Below are 18,237 nucleotides of genomic sequence, written 5' to 3'. Positions count from 1 at the left end.
CAACAGGAAGACAATTGGTTGTATAACAGTCATAGCAGTATTATTAATTTTCATTTTACATGTTTTATGCCGACCCCTTGCATACCAACGTGATTTTTTGCATTGTGTTTCCCTCCATACAAAATATGTAATGTTCTCAATCACTCTTTGTGTGTGACTTTTGTTTTTCTCATATTTATATTCACCAAACTTTTCTGCCTTGTTCCATTATCGAATATTTCTCAATTCAATTGCGATAGCTAAGCTTCATTGAAATCACAAAACAGAAGATTGTTGTTAATTCACAAAAGTGCATCATGCTGTCAGAAGTGGGATTCGACCCCACGCCTCCAAGGGAGACTGCGACCTGAACGCAGCGCCTTAGACCGCTCGGCCATCCTGACTGTGGCATGGGGTCACTAGAGGCTAATTTTAATCCATTCTCAGCAATCGATCCACGTGGTTCATGTGAAATAAACATTCCAATTATTTATCTAAGCAAGAACACTTCCTCATCACAAGTGATTCAAGCGAAACAATACCCACCATTTTTGGACAACCTATTTGTCATTTAGACGGATGCATGATCCTAGAAGGAGGGAATTCCAATATTTACTCAGAAACATCCGTGAAGAATATTCATAACCAAGATGCATTTGATCAAGGAAATCCAGTGATTCTTACTCATGTTTAATTGAGGGTATTGCTGAATCTTATCGCCAAATTGAATCGAAATTATACTGCTGGTGTCATGCATGGTATGAAGCGTACATTTGGACTTCGTGCAGCGCTGGTCTATTGCCCTTTGTGAGACAATGGTTCACGGACTGATTCACGTAACATCATCAAGTTACTTCATATCCACACCAGGGGGGCCGCACTATCTGACCTGCCCTACAACAGGAAGACAATTGGTTGTATAACAGTCATAGCAGTATTATTAATTTTCATTTTACATGTTTTTATGCCGACCCCTTGCATACCAACGTGATTTTTTGCATTGTGTTTCCCTCCATACAAAATATGTAATGCTCTCAATCACTCTTTGTGTGTGACTTTTGTTTTTCTCATATTTATATTCACCAAACTTTCCTGCCTTGTTCTATTATCGAATATTTCTCAATTCAATTGCGATAGCTCAGCTTAATTGAAATCACAAAAACAGAAAATTGTTGTTAATTCACAAAAGAGCATCATGCTGTCAGAAGTGGGATTCGAACCCACACCTCCAGGGGAGACTGCGAACTGAACGCAGCGCCTTAGACCGCTCGGCCATCCTGACTGTGGCATGGTGTCACTAGAGGCTAATTTTAATCCATTCTCAGCAATCGATCCACGTGGTTCATGTGAAATAAACATTCCAATTATTTATCTAAGCAAGAACACTTCCTCATCACAAGTGATTCAAGCGAAACAATACCCACCATTTTTGGACAACCTAGTTGTCATTTAGACGGATGCATGATCCTAGAAGGAGGGAATTCCAATATTTACTCAGAAACATCCGTGAAGAATATTCATAACCAAGATGCATTTGATCAAGGAAATCCAGTGATTCTTACTCATGTTTAATTGAGGGTATTGCTGAATCGTATCGCCAAATTGAATAGAAATTATACTGCTGGTGTCATGCATGATATGAAGCGTACATTTCGACTTCGTGCAGCGCTGGTCTATGCCGTTTGTGAGACAATGGTTGACGGAAAAATATATCACAGAACTGATTCACGTAACATCATCAAGTTATTCATATCCACACCAGGGGGCCGCACTATCTGACCTGCCCTACAACAGGAAGACAATTGGTTGTATAACAGTCATAGCAGTATTATTACTTTTCATTTTACATGTTTTTATGCCGACCCCTTGCATACCAACGTGATTTTTTGCATTGTCTTTCCCTCCATACAAAATATGTAAAGCTCTCAATCACTCTTTGTGTGTGACTTTTGTTTTTCTCATATTTATATCCACCAAAATTTCCTGCCTTGTTCCATTATCGAATATTTCTCAATTCTGTTGCGATAGCTAAGTTTCATTGAAATCACAAAACAGAAAATTGTTGTTAATTCACAAAAGAGCATCATGCTGTCAGAAGTGGGATTCGAACCCACGCCTCCAGGGGAGACTGCGACCTGAACGCAGCGCCTTAGACCGCTCGGCCATCCTGACTGTGGGATGGTGTCACTAGAGGCTAATTTTAATCCATTCTCAGCAATCGATCCACGTGGTTCATGTGAAATAAACATTCCAATTATTTATCTAAGCAAGAACACTTCCTCATCACAAGTGATTCAAGCGAAACAATACCCACCATGTTTGGACAACCTAGTTGTCATTTAGACGGATGCATGATCCTAGAAGGAGGGAATTCCAATATTTACTCAGAAACATCCGTGAAGAATATTCATAACCAAGATGCATTTGATCAAGGAAATCCAGTGATTCTTACTCATGTTTAATTGAGGGTATTGCTGAATCTTATCGCCAAATTGAATCGAAATTATACTGCTGGTGCCATGCATGGTATGAAGCGTACATTTGGACTTCGTGCAGCGCTGGTCTATGCCCTTTGTGAGACAATGGTTCACGGAAAAAGATATCACAGAACTGATTCACGTAACATCATCAAGTTACTTCATATCCACACCAGGGGGGCCGCACTATCTGACCTGCCCTACAACAGGAAGACAATTGGTTGTATAACAGTCATAGCAGTATTATTAATTTTCATTTTACATGTTTTATGCCGACCCCTTGCATACCAACGTGATTTTTTGCATTGTGTTTCCCTCCATACAAAATATGTAATGTTCTCAATCACTCTTTGTGTGTGACTTTTGTTTTTCTCATATTTATATTCACCAAACTTTTCTGCCTTGTTCCATTATCGAATATTTCTCAATTCAATTGCGATAGCTAAGCTTCATTGAAATCACAAAACAGAAGATTGTTGTTAATTCACAAAAGTGCATCATGCTGTCAGAAGTGGGATTCGACCCCACGCCTCCAAGGGAGACTGCGACCTGAACGCAGCGCCTTAGACCGCTCGGCCATCCTGACTGTGGCATGGGGTCACTAGAGGCTAATTTTAATCCATTCTCAGCAATCGATCCACGTGGTTCATGTGAAATAAACATTCCAATTATTTATCTAAGCAAGAACACTTCCTCATCACAAGTGATTCAAGCGAAACAATACCCACCATTTTTGGACAACCTATTTGTCATTTAGACGGATGCATGATCCTAGAAGGAGGGAATTCCAATATTTACTCAGAAACATCCGTGAAGAATATTCATAACCAAGATGCATTTGATCAAGGAAATCCAGTGATTCTTACTCATGTTTAATTGAGGGTATTGCTGAATCTTATCGCCAAATTGAATCGAAATTATACTGCTGGTGTCATGCATGGTATGAAGCGTACATTTGGACTTCGTGCAGCGCTGGTCTATTGCCCTTTGTGAGACAATGGTTCACGGACTGATTCACGTAACATCATCAAGTTACTTCATATCCACACCAGGGGGGCCGCACTATCTGACCTGCCCTACAACAGGAAGACAATTGGTTGTATAACAGTCATAGCAGTATTATTAATTTTCATTTTACATGTTTTTATGCCGACCCCTTGCATACCAACGTGATTTTTTGCATTGTGTTTCCCTCCATACAAAATATGTAATGCTCTCAATCACTCTTTGTGTGTGACTTTTGTTTTTCTCATATTTATATTCACCAAACTTTCCTGCCTTGTTCTATTATCGAATATTTCTCAATTCAATTGCGATAGCTCAGCTTAATTGAAATCACAAAAACAGAAAATTGTTGTTAATTCACAAAAGAGCATCAGGCTGTCAGAAGTGGGATTCGAACCCACACCTCCAGGGGAGACTGCGAACTGAACGCAGCGCCTTAGACCGCTCGGCCATCCTGACTGTGGCATGGTGTCACTAGAGGCTAATTTTAATCCATTCTCAGCAATCGATCCACGTGGTTCATGTGAAATAAACATTCCAATTATTTATCTAAGCAAGAACACTTCCTCATCACAAGTGATTCAAGCGAAACAATACCCACCATGTTTGGACAACCTAGTTGTCATTTAGACGGATGCATGATCCTAGAAGGAGGGAATTCCAATATTTACTCAGAAACATCCGTGAAGAATATTCATAACCAAGATGCATTTGATCAAGGAAATCCAGTGATTCTTACTCATGTTTAATTGAGGGTATTGCTGAATCTTATCGCCAAATTGAATCGAAATTATACTGCTGGTGCCATGCATGGTATGAAGCGTACATTTGGACTTCGTGCAGCGCTGGTCTATGCCCTTTGTGAGACAATGGTTCACGGAAAAAGATATCACAGAACTGATTCACGTAACATCATCAAGTTACTTCATATCCACACCAGGGGGGCCGCACTATCTGACCTGCCCTACAACAGGAAGACAATTGGTTGTATAACAGTCATAGCAGTATTATTAATTTTCATTTTACATGTTTTATGCCGACCCCTTGCATACCAACGTGATTTTTTGCATTGTGTTTCCCTCCATACAAAATATGTAATGTTCTCAATCACTCTTTGTGTGTGACTTTTGTTTTTCTCATATTTATATTCACCAAACTTTTCTGCCTTGTTCCATTATCGAATATTTCTCAATTCAATTGCGATAGCTAAGCTTCATTGAAATCACAAAACAGAAGATTGTTGTTAATTCACAAAAGTGCATCATGCTGTCAGAAGTGGGATTCGACCCCACGCCTCCAAGGGAGACTGCGACCTGAACGCAGCGCCTTAGACCGCTCGGCCATCCTGACTGTGGCATGGGGTCACTAGAGGCTAATTTTAATCCATTCTCAGCAATCGATCCACGTGGTTCATGTGAAATAAACATTCCAATTATTTATCTAAGCAAGAACACTTCCTCATCACAAGTGATTCAAGCGAAACAATACCCACCATTTTTGGACAACCTATTTGTCATTTAGACGGATGCATGATCCTAGAAGGAGGGAATTCCAATATTTACTCAGAAACATCCGTGAAGAATATTCATAACCAAGATGCATTTGATCAAGGAAATCCAGTGATTCTTACTCATGTTTAATTGAGGGTATTGCTGAATCTTATCGCCAAATTGAATCGAAATTATACTGCTGGTGTCATGCATGGTATGAAGCGTACATTTGGACTTCGTGCAGCGCTGGTCTATTGCCCTTTGTGAGACAATGGTTCACGGACTGATTCACGTAACATCATCAAGTTACTTCATATCCACACCAGGGGGGCCGCACTATCTGACCTGCCCTACAACAGGAAGACAATTGGTTGTATAACAGTCATAGCAGTATTATTAATTTTCATTTTACACGTTTTTATGCCGACCCCTTGCATACCAACGTGATTTTTTGCATTGTGTTTCCCTCCATACAAAATATGTAATGCTCTCAATCACTCTTTGTGTGTGACTTTTGTTTTTCTCATATTTATATTCACCAAACTTTCCTGCCTTGTTCTATTATCGAATATTTCTCAATTCAATTGCGATAGCTCAGCTTAATTGAAATCACAAAAACAGAAAATTGTTGTTAATTCACAAAAGAGCATCATGCTGTCAGAAGTGGGATTCGAACCCACACCTCCAGGGGAGACTGCGAACTGAACGCAGCGCCTTAGACCGCTCGGCCATCCTGACTGTGGCATGGTGTCACTAGAGGCTAATTTTAATCCATTCTCAGCAATCGATCCACGTGGTTCATGTGAAATAAACATTCCAATTATTTATCTAAGCAAGAACACTTCCTCATCACAAGTGATTCAAGCGAAACAATACCCACCATTTTTGGACAACCTAGTTGTCATTTAGACGGATGCATGATCCTAGAAGGAGGGAATTCCAATATTTACTCAGAAACATCCGTGAAGAATATTCATAACCAAGATGCATTTGATCAAGGAAATCCAGTGATTCTTACTCATGTTTAATTGAGGGTATTGCTGAATCGTATCGCCAAATTGAATAGAAATTATACTGCTGGTGTCATGCATGATATGAAGCGTACATTTGGACTTCGTGCAGCGCTGGTCTATGCCGTTTGTGAGACAATGGTTGACGGAAAAAGATATCACAGAACTGATTCACGTAACATCATCAAGTTATTCATATCCACACCAGGGGGCCGCACTATCTGACCTGCCCTACAACAGGAAGACAATTGGTTGTATAACAGTCATAGCAGTATTATTACTTTTCATTTTACATGTTTTTATGCCGACCCCTTGCATACCAACGTGATTTTTTGCATTGTCTTTCCCTCCATACAAAATATGTAATGCTCTCAATCACTCTTTGTGTGTGACTTTTGTTTTTCTCATATTTATATCCACCAAACTTTCCTGCCTTGTTCCATTATCGAATATTTATCAATTCTGTTGCGATAGCTAAGTTTCATTGAAATCACAAAACAGAAAATTGTTGTTAATTCACAAAAGAGCATCATGCTGTCAGAAGTGGGATTCGAACCCACGCCACCAGGGGAGACTGCGACCTGAACGCAGCGCCTTAGACCGCTCGGCCATCCTGACTGTGGGATGGTGTCACTAGATGCTAATTTTAATCCATTCTCAGCAATCGATCCACGTGGTTCATGTGAAATAAACATTCCAATTATTTATCTAAGCAAGAACACTTCCTCATCACAAGTGATTCAAGCGAAACAATACCCACCATGTTTGGACAACCTAGTTGTCATTTAGACGGATGCATGATCCTAGAAGGAGGGAATTCCAATATTTACTCAGAAACATCCGTGAAGAATATTCATAACCAAGATGCATTTGATCAAGGAAATCCAGTGATTCTTACTCATGTTTAATTGAGGGTATTTCTGAATCTTATCGCCAAATTGAATCGAAATTATACTGCTGGTGTCATGCATGGTATGAAGCGTACATTTGGACTTCGTGCAGCGCTGGTCTATGCCCTTTGTGAGACAATGGTTCACGGAAAAAGATATCACAGAACTGATTCACGTAACATCATCAAGTTACTTCATATCCACACCAGGGGGGCCGCACTATCTGACCTGCCCTACAACAGGAAGACAATTGGTTGTATAACAGTCATAGCAGTATTATTAATTTTCATTTTACATGTTTTTATGCCGACCCCTTGCATACCAACGTGATTTTTTGCATTGTGTTTCACTCCATACAAAATATGTAATGCTCTCAATCACTCTTTGTTTGTGACTTTTGATTTTCTCATATTTATATTCACCAAACTTTCCTGCCTTGTTCCATTATCGAATATTTCTCAATTCTATTGCGATAGCTAAGCTTCATTGAAATCACAAAACAGAAAATTGTTGTTAATTCACAAAAGAGCATCATGCTGTCGGAAGTGGGATTCGAACCCACGCCTCCAGGGGAGACTGCGACCTGAACGCAGCGCCTTAGACCGCTCGGCCATCCTGACTGTGGCATGGTGTCACTAGAGGCTAATTTTAATCCATTCTCAGCAATCGATCCACGTGGTTCATGTGAAATAAACATTCCAATTATTTATCTAAGCAAGAACACTTCCTCATCACAAGTGATTCAAGCGAAACAATACCCACCATTTTTGGACAACCTAGTTGTCATTTAGACGGATGCATGATCCTAGAAGGAGGGAATTCCAATATTTACTCAGAAACATCCGTGAAGAATATTCATAACCAAGATGCATTTGATCAAGGAAATCCAGTGATTCTTACTCATGTTTAATTGAGGGTATTGCTGAATCTTATCGCCAAATTGAATCGAAATTATACTGCTGGTGTCATGCATGGTATGAAGCGTACATTTGGACTTCGTGCAGCGCTGGTCTATGCCCTGTGTGAGACAATGGTTCACGGAAAAATATATCACAGAACTGATTCACGTAACATCATCAAGTTACTTCATATCCACACCAGGGGGGCCGCACTATCCGACCTGCCCTACAACAGGAAGACAATTGGTTGTATAACAGTCATAGCAGTATTATTAATTTTCATTTTACATGTTTTTATGCCGACCCCTTGCATACCAACGTGATTTTTTGCATTGTGTTTCCCTCCATACAAAATATGTAATGTTCTCAATCACTCTTTGTGTGTGACTTTTGTTTTTCTCATATTTATATTCACCAAACTTTTCTGCCTTGTTCCATTATCGAATATTTCTCAATTCAATTGCGATAGCTAAGCTTCATTGAAATCACAAAACAGAAAATTGTTGTTAATTCACAAAAGAGCATCATGCTGTCAGAAGTGGGATTCGAACCCACGCCTCCAGGGGAGACTGCGACCTGAACGCAGCGCCTTAGACCGCTCGGGTATCCTGACTGTGGCATAGTGTCACTAGAGGCTAATTTTAATCCATTCTCAGCAATCGATCCACGTGGTTCATGTGAAATAAACATTCCAATTATTTATCTAAGCAAGAACACTTCCTCATCACAAGTGATTCAAGCGAAACAATACCCACCATGTTTGGACAACCTAGTTGTCATTTAGACGGATGCATGATCCTAGAAGGAGGAAATTCCAATATTTACTCAGAAACATCCGTGAAGAATATTCATAACCAAGATGCATTTGATCAAGGAAATCCAGTGATTCTTACTCATGTTTAATTGAGGGTATTGCTGAATCTTATCGCCAAATTGAATCGAAATTATACTGCTGGTGTCATGCATGGTATGAAGCGTACATTTGGACTTCGTGCAGCGCTGGTCTATGCCCTGTGTGAGACAATGGTTCACGGAAAAATATATCACAGAACTGATTCACGTAACATCATCAAGTTACTTCATATCCACACCAGGGGGGCCGCACTATCCGACCTGCCCTACAACAGGAAGACAATTGGTTGTATAACAGTCATAGCAGTATTATTAATTTTCATTTTACATGTTTTTATGCCGACCCCTTGCATACCAACGTGATTTTTTGCATTGTGTTTCCCTCCATACAAAATATGTAATGTTCTCAATCACTCTTTGTGTGTGACTTTTGTTTTTCTCATATTTATATTCACCAAACTTTTCTGCCTTGTTCCATTATCGAATATTTCTCAATTCAATTGCGATAGCTAAGCTTCATTGAAATCACAAAACAGAAGATTGTTGTTAATTCACAAAAGAGCATCATGCTGTCAGAAGTGGGATTCGAACCCACGCCTCCAAGGGAGACTGCGACCTGAACGCAGCGCCTTAGACCGCTCGGCCATCCTGACTGTGGCATGGGGTCACTAGAGGCTAATTTTAATCCATTCTCAGCAATCGATCCACGTGGTTCATGTGAAATAAACATTCCAATTATTTATCTAAGCAAGAACACTTCCTCATCACAAGTGATTCAAGCGAAACAATACCCACCATGTTTGGACAACCTAGTTGTCATTTAGACGGATGCATGATCCTAGAAGGAGGGAATTCCAATATTTACTCAGAAACATCCGTGAAGAATATTCATAACCAAGATGCATTTGATCAAGGAAATCCAGTGATTCTTACTCATGTTTAATTGAGGGTATTGCTGAATCTTATCGCCAAATTGAATCGAAATTATACTGCTGGTGTCATGCATGGTATGAAGCGTACATTTGGACTTCGTGCAGCGCTGGTCTATGCCCTTTGTGAGACAATGGTTGACGGAAAAAGATATCACAGAACTGATTCACGTAACATCATCAAGTTACTTCATATCCACACCAGGGGGGCCGCACTATCTGACCTGCCCTACAACAGGAAGACAATTGGTTGTATAACAGTCATAGCAGTATTATTAATTTTCATTTTACATGTTTTTATGCCGACCCCTTGCATACCAACGTGATTTTTTGCATTGTGTTTCCCTCCATACAAAATATGTAATGCTCTCAATCACTCTTTGTGTGTGACTTTTGTTTTTCTCATATTTATATCCACCAAACTTTCCTGCCTTGTTCCATTATCGAATATTTCTCAATTCTATTGCGATAGCTAAGTTTCATTGAAATCACAAAACAGAAAATTGTTGTTAATTCACAAAAGAGCATCATGCTGTCAGAAGTGGGATTCGAACCCACGCCTCCAGGGGAAACTGCGACCTGAACGCAGCGCCTTAGACCGCTCGGCCTTCCTGACTGTGGCATGGTGTCACTAGAGGCTAATTTTAATCCATTCTCAGCAATCGATCCACGTGGTTCATGTGAAATAAACATTCCAATTATTTATCTAAGCAAGAACACTTCCTCATCACAAGTGATTCAAGCGAAACAATACCCACCATTTTTGGACAACCTAGTTGTCATTTAGACGGATGCATGATCCTAGAAGGATTGAATTCCAATATTTACTCAGAAACATCCGTGAAGAATATTCATAACCAAGATGCATTTGATCAAGGAAATCCAGTGATTCTTACTCATGTTTAATTGAGGGTATTGCTGAATCTTATCGCCAAATTGAATCGAAATTATACTGCTGGTGTCATGCATGGTATGAAGCGTACATTTGGACTTCGTGCAGCGCTGGTCTATTGCCCTTTGTGAGACATGGTTCACGGAAAAAGATATCACAGAACTGATTCACGTAACATCATCAAGTTACTTCATAACCACACCAGGGGGGCCGCACTATCTGACCTGCCCTACAACAGGAAGACAATTGGTTGTATAACAGTCATAGCAGTATTATTAATTTTCATTTTACATGTTTTTATGCCGACCCCTTGCATACCAACGTGTTTTTTTGCATTGTGTTTCCCTCCATACAAAATATGTAATGCTCTCAATCACTCTTTGTGTGTGACTTTTGTTTTTCTCATATTTATATTCACCAAACTTTCCTGCCTTGTTCTATTATGGAATATTTCTCAATTCAATTGCGATAGCTAAGCTTCATTGAAATCACAAAACAGAAAATTGTTGTTAATTCACAAAAGAGCATCATGCCGTCGGAAGTGGGATTCGAACCCTCGCCTCCAGGGGAGACTGCGACCTGAACGCAGCGCCTTAGACCGCTCGGCCATCCTGACTGTGGCATGGTGTCACTAGAGGTTAATTTTAATCCATTCTCAGCAATCGATCCACGTGGTTCATGTGAAATAAACATTCAAATTATTTATCTAAGCAAGAACACTTCCTCATCACAAGTGATTCAAGCGAAACAATACCCACCATTTTTGGACAACCTAGTTGTCATTTAGACGGATGCATGATCCTAGAAGGAGGGAATTCCAATACTTACTCAGAAACATCCGTGAAGAATATTCATAACCAAGATGCATTTGATCAAGGAAATCCAGTGATTCTTACTCATGTTTAATTGAGGATATTGCTGAATCTTATCGCCAAATTTAATCGAAATTATTCTGCTGGTGTCATGCATGGTATGAAGCGTACATTTGGACTTCGTACAGCGCTGGTCTATGCCCTGTGTGAGACAATGGTTCACGGAAAAATATATCACAGAACTGATTCACGTAACATCATCAAGTTACTTCATATCCACACCAGGGGTGCCGCACTATCCGACCTGCCCTACAACAGGAAGACAATTGGTTGTATAACAGTCATAGCCGTATTATTAATTTTCATTTTACATGTTTTTATTGCGACCCCTTGCATACCAACCTGATTTTTTGCATTGTGTTTCCCTCCATACAAAATATGTAATGCTCTCAATCACTCTTTGTGTGTGACTTTTGTTTTTCTCATATTTATATTCACCAAACTTTCCTGCCTTGTTCCATTATCGAATATTTCTCAATTCTATTGCGATAGCTAAGCTTCATTGAAATCACAAAACAGAAAATTGTAGTTAATTCACAAAAGAGCATCATGCTGTCAGAAGTAGGATTCGAACCCACGCCTCCAGGGGAGACTGCGACCTGAACGCAGCGCCTTAGACCGCTCGGCCATCCTGACTGTGGCATGGTGTCACTAGAGGCTAATTTTAATCCATTCTCAGCAATCGATCCACGTGGTTCATGTGAAATGAACATTCCAATTATTTATCTAAGCAAGAACACTTCCTCATCACAAGTGATGCAAGCGAAACAATACCCACCATTTTTGGACAACCTAGTTGTCATTTAGACGGATGCATGATCCTAGAAGGAGGGAATTCCAATATTTACTCAGAAACATCCGTGAAGAATATTCATAACCAAGATGCATTTGATCAAGGAAATCCAGTGATTCTTACTCATGTTTAATTGAGGGTATTGCTGAATCTTATCGCCAAATTGAATCGAAATTATACTGCTGGTGTCATGCATGGTATGAAGCGTACATTTGGACTTCGTGCAGCGCTGGTCTATGCCCTTTGTGAGACAATGGTTGACGGAAAAAGATATCACAGAACTTATTCACGTAACATCATCAAGTTATTCATATCCACACCAGGGGGGCCGCACTCTCCGACCTGCCCTATAACAGGAAGACAATTGGTTGTATAACAGTCATAGCAGTATTATTAATTTTCATTTTACATGTTTTTTTGCCGACCCCTTGCATACCAACGTGATTTTTTGCATTGTGTTTCCCTCAATACAAAATATGTAATGCTCTCAATCACTCTTTGTGTGTGACTTTTGTTTTTCTCATATTTATATTCACCAAACTTTCCTGCCTTGTTCCATTATCGAATATTTCTCAATTCTATTGCGATAGCTAAGCTTCATTGAAATCACAAAAAAGAAAATTGTTGTTAATTCACAAAAGAGCATCATGCTGTCAGAAGTAGGATTCGAACCCACGCCTCCAGGGGAGACTGCGACCTGAACGCAGCGCCTTAGACCGCTCGGCCATCCTGACTGTGGCATGGTGTCACTAGAGGCTAATTTTAATCCATTCTCAGCAATCGATCCACGTGGTTCATGTGAAATGAACATTCCAATTATTTATCTAAGCAAGAACACTTCCTCATCACAAGTGATGCAAGCGAAACAATACCCACCATTTTTGGACAACCTAGTTGTCATTTAGACGGATGCATGATCCTAGAAGGAGGGAATTCCAATATTTACTCAGAAACATCCGTGAAGAATATTCATAAACAAGATGCATTTGATCAAGGAAATCCAGTGATTCTTACTCATGTTTAATTGAGGGTATTGCTGAATCTTATCGCCAAATTGAATCGAAATTATACTGCTGGTGTCATGCATGGTATGAAGCGTACATTTGGACTTCGTGCAGCGCTGGTCTATGCCCTTTGTGAGACAATGGTTGACGGAAAAAGATATCACAGAACTTATTCACGTAACATCATCAAGTTATTCATATCCACACCAGGGGGGCCGCACTCTCCGACCTGCCCTATAACAGGAAGACAATTGGTTGTATAACAGTCATAGCAGTATTATTAATTTTCATTTTACATGTTTTTTTGCCGACCCCTTGCATACCAACGTGATTTTTTGCATTGTGTTTCCCTCAATACAAAATATGTAATGCTCTCAATCACTCTTTGTGTGTGACTTTTGTTTTTCTCATATTTATATTCACCAAACTTTCCTGCCTTGTTCCATTATTGAATATTTCTCAATTCTATTGCGATAGCTAAGCTTCATTGAAATCACAAAAAAGAAAATTGTAGTTAATTCACAAAAGAGCATCATGCTGTCAGAAGTAGGATTCGAACCCACGCCTCCAGGGGAGACTGCGACCTGAACGCAGCGCCTTAGACCGCTCGGCCATCCTGACTGTGGCATGGTGTCACTAGAGGCTAATTTTAATCCATTCTCAGCAATCGATCCACGTGGTTCATGTGAAATGAACATTCCAATTATTTATCTAAGCAAGAACACTTCCTCATCACAAGTGATGCAAGCGAAACAATACCCACCATTTTTGGACAACCTAGTTGTCATTTAGACGGATGCATGATCCTAGAAGGAGGGAATTCCAATATTTACTCAGAAACATCCGTGAAGAATATTCATAAACAAGATGCATTTGATCAAGGAAATCCAGTGATTCTTACTCATGTTTAATTGAGGGTATTGCTGAATCTTATCGCCAAATTGAATCGAAATTATACTGCTGGTGTCATGCATGGTATGAAGCGTACATTTGGACTTCGTGCAGCGCTGGTCTATTGCCCTTTGTGAGACAATGGTTCACGGAAAAAGATATCACAGAACTGATTCACGTAACATCATCAAGTTACTTCATAACCACACCAGCGGGGCCGCACTATCTGACCTGCCCTACAACAGGAAGACAATTGGTTGTATAACAGTCATAGCAGTATTATTAATTTTCATTTTACATGTTTTTATGCCGACCCCTTGCATACCAACGTGTTTTTTTGCATTGTGTTTCCCTCCATACAAAATATGTAATGCTCTCAATCACTCTTTGTGTGTGACTTTTGTTTTTCTCATATTTATATTCACCAAACTTTCCTGCCTTGTTCTATTATGGAATATTTCTCAATTCAATTGCGATAGCTAAGCTTCATTGAAATCACAAAACAGAAAATTGTTGTTAATTCACAAAAGAGCATCATGCTGTCAGAAGTGGGATTCGAACCCACGCCACCAGGGGAGACTGCGACCTGAACGCAGCGCCTTAGACCGCTCGGCCATCCTGACTGTGGCATGGTGTCACTAGAGGCTAATTTTAATCCATTCTCAGCAATCGATCCACGTGGTTCATGTGAAATAAACATTCCAATTATTTATCTAAGCAAGAACACTTCCTCATCACAAGTGATTCAAGCGAAACAATACCCACCATTTTTGGACAACCTAGTTGTCATTTAGACGGATGCATGATCCTAGAAGGAGGGAATTCCAATATTTACTCAGAAACATCCGTGAAGAATATTCATAACCAAGATGCATTTGATCAAGGAAATCCAGTGATTCTTACTCATGTTTAATTGAGGATATTGCTGAATCTTATCGCCAAATTTAATCGAAATTATTCTGCTGGTGTCATGCATGGTATGAAGCGTACATTTGGACTTCGTACAGCGCTGGTCTATGCCCTGTGTCAGACAATGGTTCACGGAAAAATATATCACAGAACTGATTCACGTAACATCATCAAGTTACTTCATATCCACACCAGGGGGGCCGCACTATCCGACCTGCCCTACAACAGGAAGACAATTGGTTGTATAACAGTCATAGCAGTATTATTAATTTTCATTTTACATGTTTTTATGCCGACCCCTTGCATACCAACGTGATTTTTTGCATTGTGTTTCCCTCCATACAAAATATGTAATGCTCTCAATCACTCCTTGTGTGTGACTTTTGTTTTTCTCATATTTATTTTCACCAAACTTTCCTGCCTTGTTCTATTATCGAATATTTCTCAATTCAATTGCGATAGCTAAGCTTCATTGAAATCACAAAACAGAAAATTGTTGTTAATTCAAAAAGAGCATCATGCTGTCAGAAGTGGGATTCGAACCCACGCCTCCAGGGGAGACTGCGACCTGAACGCAGCGCCTTAGACCGCTCGGCCATCCTGACTGTGGCATGGTGTCACTAGAGGCTAATTTTAATCCATTCTCAGCAATCGATCCACGTGGTTCATGTGAAATGAACATTCCAATTATTTATCTAAGCAAGAACACTTCCTCATCACAAGTGATTCAAGCGAAACAATACCCACCATTTTTGGACAACCTAATTGTCATTTAGACGGATGCATGATCCTAGAAGGAGGGAATTCCAATATTTACTCAGAAACATCCGTGAAGAATATTCATAACCAAGATGCATTTGATCAAGGAAATCCAGTGATTCTTACTCATGTTTAATTGAGGGTATTGCTGAATCTTATCGCCAAATTGAATCGAAATTATACTGCTGGTGTCATGCATGGTATGAAGCGTACATTTGGACTTCGTGCAGCGCTGGTCTATGCCCTTTGTGAGACAATGGTTGACGGAAAAAGATATCACAGAACTGATTAACGTAACATCATCAAGTTATTTATATCCACACCAGGGGGGCCGCACTATCTGACCTGCCCTACAACTGGAAGACAATTGGTTGTATAACAGTCATAGCAGTATTATTAATTTTCATTTTACATGTTTTTATGCCGACCCCTTGCATACCAACGTGATTTTTTGCATTGTGTTTCCCTCCATACAAAATATGTAATGCTCTCAATCACTCTTTGTGTGTGACTTTTGTTTTTCTCATATTTATATCCACCAAACTTTCTTGCCTTGTTCCATTATCGAATATTTCTCAATTCTATTGCGATAGCTAAGTTTCATTGAAATCACAAAACAGAAAACTGTTGTTAATTCACAAAAGAGCATCATGCTGTCAGAAGTGGGATTCGAACCCACGCCTCCAGGGGAGACTGCGACCTGAACGCAGCGCCTTAGACCGCTCGGCCATCCTGACTGTGGCATGGTGTCACTAGAGGCAAATTTTAATCCATTCTCAGCAATCGATCCACGTGGTTCATGTGAAATAAACATTCCAATTATTTATCTAAGTGTAGTGGTGATACGCGCTGGGGGTGTACGTCGTGTGCCAGCGCGTATGTACGTGGGTGTGTGTGGTGACGCGCGCTGACGGGGAGGAGCAGGCGTCACCGCGCGGGTGGGGGTTGTGCTGCTGATTGGCTGGGTGCCGGCGACGCGCTGAGAGGGAGTGATCGGGTGGCAGCGCGGTGTGATTGGTCGAGGAGTGGAAACACGCGCTGGGCGGAAACGGATCGTAGAGATAGCGCGTGGTGATTGGGTAACTGAGGAGCGGTGCCGACGTTGAGGTCCGGATCCGCTCCGTCTCCCGGGAGGAAGGGATATATAAGGTGATGCACAGAGGAGTAGGGGGAGGAAGTGGAACCATCTAGGAATGAAGACGAAGGTGCAGAGATAGAGCCCGGAGAGGAGAGTAATGTAGAGTAATGGAGAGTAATGTACAAGGTGTAGCCAGAGAGAGAGAAAGGTCTACACGAGCCGAGTAATGCATACGGTGTAGCCAGAGAGAGTATAAGGTCTACACGAGCCGAGTAATGCATACGGTGTAGCCAGAGAGAGTATAATGTCTACACGAGATAGGTACTGAAGAGTGTGTAGCCGGAGATGTAAGGTCTACACGAGACGGGTACTGAAGAGTGTGTAGCCAGATGTGTAAAGTCTACACGAGACGAGTAAAGAGTGTAGCCGAGGCGCAGAGTCTACACGAGACGAGAGAAGAGTGTAGCCGAGGCGCGGAGTCTACACGAGGCACAGAGAGCCAGCAGCACAGAATCTACGGGAGTCGAGAGAAGTGTGGAGCGGAGAGAAGAGGTCACGAGTTGTACCGTTGTATGGTGACCGTACTGTGAAGAAGAGAGGCCACGCGTTGTATCGTTGCAAGTCAAGATTTAATAAAAGAAGTGTGTTCCCGTCAAAGGAGTTTCCTGCCGTCATTTCCAATACTTCATCTGGCGTCAGAAGTGAAACGGGCTTCCAAGTATGGAGACAAGGAAGACCCGTAGGACCCACGGGATTGACCGCGAGGAAAACCTGGACGACTCGGGGCCGCTGGTGGCGGGGGGTGAGGAGGACGACCTGCCCACGCTACAGGATCCGTCGACGGCGCCGGGCGAGCGACCGGGGACCGAGGCCGTGCTTCGTGATGCGCACTCCCGACTGGCGGAGCTGCTGCTCGCCGCCGCGTCCATCTTGGCGGAGATCAGCTCGTCGGGAGGAGCGGGGACGGTGGGGGACATTTTACAAGGTCGCCCCGCAGATTCCCGCCAAAACGAATGGGGGATTCCCGCCATTGCGCCTGGGCCTACTTTTGGCGGGAACGTCGAGCGCCACGTGGTGGTGGGGTCCCAAGCGCGCGCATCCACGTCATCGGCGCGTGATGGGATCCGCCATTTTACGTCTGCCGCTGGAGCCGCCATCTTACACACCGACGGAGAGGCGGAGAGGAACCACGAGGCGGATGACTTCATTTTTCAGCAGCGTTTGCCCACGTTGTCAGCCTTTAAGGCGGAAGGCGGAGACTGGGGCCAATTTCAGCGGAAGTTTTTGGCGCATCAAGAGATGTCCGCGTGGTCCGATGCCACGGCGCTGCGGGCGTTGCCTGCCATGCTGGACGACGACGCGCTCGCGGCCTTCAGGTCCGCACGGAAGTCGGACCGCTCCACGCTGAAGTATGCGCTGGGTCTGTTGGCCAGGGTCTACGGACCTCCCTCGGCGTGCCGCCATCATTTCTACGCAAGACGGAAAGCGGCCACGGAGACCGCGCTGGC

At 41.7% G+C, this 18,237-nt stretch overlaps 16 non-coding genes across 16 annotated transcripts; all 16 read right to left on the bottom strand.

The window, feature by feature from the left end:
• Window positions 1-300: 300 nt before the first annotated feature.
• On the bottom strand, window positions 301-383 carry TRNAL-CAG (transfer RNA leucine (anticodon CAG)). The gene has a single exon. It is a non-coding gene; the product is annotated as a tRNA-Leu (tRNA).
• Window positions 384-1,178: 795 nt separating this feature from the next.
• Window positions 1,179-1,261, bottom strand: TRNAL-CAG (transfer RNA leucine (anticodon CAG)). The gene has a single exon. It is a non-coding gene; the product is annotated as a tRNA-Leu (tRNA).
• An 807-nt stretch (window positions 1,262-2,068) lies between these two features.
• TRNAL-CAG (transfer RNA leucine (anticodon CAG)) lies at window positions 2,069-2,151 on the bottom strand. The gene has a single exon. It is a non-coding gene; the product is annotated as a tRNA-Leu (tRNA).
• An 808-nt stretch (window positions 2,152-2,959) lies between these two features.
• Window positions 2,960-3,042, bottom strand: TRNAL-CAG (transfer RNA leucine (anticodon CAG)). Its single transcript has one exon. It is a non-coding gene; the product is annotated as a tRNA-Leu (tRNA).
• Window positions 3,043-3,837: 795 nt separating this feature from the next.
• On the bottom strand, window positions 3,838-3,920 carry TRNAL-CAG (transfer RNA leucine (anticodon CAG)). The gene has a single exon. It is a non-coding gene; the product is annotated as a tRNA-Leu (tRNA).
• Window positions 3,921-4,728: 808 nt separating this feature from the next.
• TRNAL-CAG (transfer RNA leucine (anticodon CAG)) lies at window positions 4,729-4,811 on the bottom strand. The gene has a single exon. It is a non-coding gene; the product is annotated as a tRNA-Leu (tRNA).
• A 795-nt stretch (window positions 4,812-5,606) lies between these two features.
• On the bottom strand, window positions 5,607-5,689 carry TRNAL-CAG (transfer RNA leucine (anticodon CAG)). The gene has a single exon. It is a non-coding gene; the product is annotated as a tRNA-Leu (tRNA).
• Window positions 5,690-6,496: 807 nt separating this feature from the next.
• On the bottom strand, window positions 6,497-6,579 carry TRNAL-CAG (transfer RNA leucine (anticodon CAG)). The gene has a single exon. It is a non-coding gene; the product is annotated as a tRNA-Leu (tRNA).
• Window positions 6,580-7,388: 809 nt separating this feature from the next.
• On the bottom strand, window positions 7,389-7,471 carry TRNAL-CAG (transfer RNA leucine (anticodon CAG)). Its single transcript has one exon. It is a non-coding gene; the product is annotated as a tRNA-Leu (tRNA).
• A 1,701-nt stretch (window positions 7,472-9,172) lies between these two features.
• Window positions 9,173-9,255, bottom strand: TRNAL-CAG (transfer RNA leucine (anticodon CAG)). Its single transcript has one exon. It is a non-coding gene; the product is annotated as a tRNA-Leu (tRNA).
• A 2,593-nt stretch (window positions 9,256-11,848) lies between these two features.
• On the bottom strand, window positions 11,849-11,931 carry TRNAL-CAG (transfer RNA leucine (anticodon CAG)). Its single transcript has one exon. It is a non-coding gene; the product is annotated as a tRNA-Leu (tRNA).
• Window positions 11,932-12,739: 808 nt separating this feature from the next.
• TRNAL-CAG (transfer RNA leucine (anticodon CAG)) lies at window positions 12,740-12,822 on the bottom strand. Its single transcript has one exon. It is a non-coding gene; the product is annotated as a tRNA-Leu (tRNA).
• Window positions 12,823-13,630: 808 nt separating this feature from the next.
• On the bottom strand, window positions 13,631-13,713 carry TRNAL-CAG (transfer RNA leucine (anticodon CAG)). Its single transcript has one exon. It is a non-coding gene; the product is annotated as a tRNA-Leu (tRNA).
• Window positions 13,714-14,523: 810 nt separating this feature from the next.
• On the bottom strand, window positions 14,524-14,606 carry TRNAL-CAG (transfer RNA leucine (anticodon CAG)). Its single transcript has one exon. It is a non-coding gene; the product is annotated as a tRNA-Leu (tRNA).
• Window positions 14,607-15,414: 808 nt separating this feature from the next.
• On the bottom strand, window positions 15,415-15,497 carry TRNAL-CAG (transfer RNA leucine (anticodon CAG)). Its single transcript has one exon. It is a non-coding gene; the product is annotated as a tRNA-Leu (tRNA).
• Window positions 15,498-16,305: 808 nt separating this feature from the next.
• On the bottom strand, window positions 16,306-16,388 carry TRNAL-CAG (transfer RNA leucine (anticodon CAG)). The gene has a single exon. It is a non-coding gene; the product is annotated as a tRNA-Leu (tRNA).
• Between the last annotated feature and the right edge of the window lie 1,849 nt (window positions 16,389-18,237).

This window comes from Lampetra fluviatilis, chromosome 24 (assembly GCF_964198595.1).
Source record: "Lampetra fluviatilis chromosome 24, kcLamFluv1.1, whole genome shotgun sequence".
Taxonomy (NCBI): Eukaryota; Metazoa; Chordata; class Hyperoartia; order Petromyzontiformes; family Petromyzontidae; genus Lampetra; species Lampetra fluviatilis.
The sequence above is the reverse complement of the archived record's forward strand: the minus strand, read 5'-3'. Positions and strand labels throughout refer to the sequence as shown.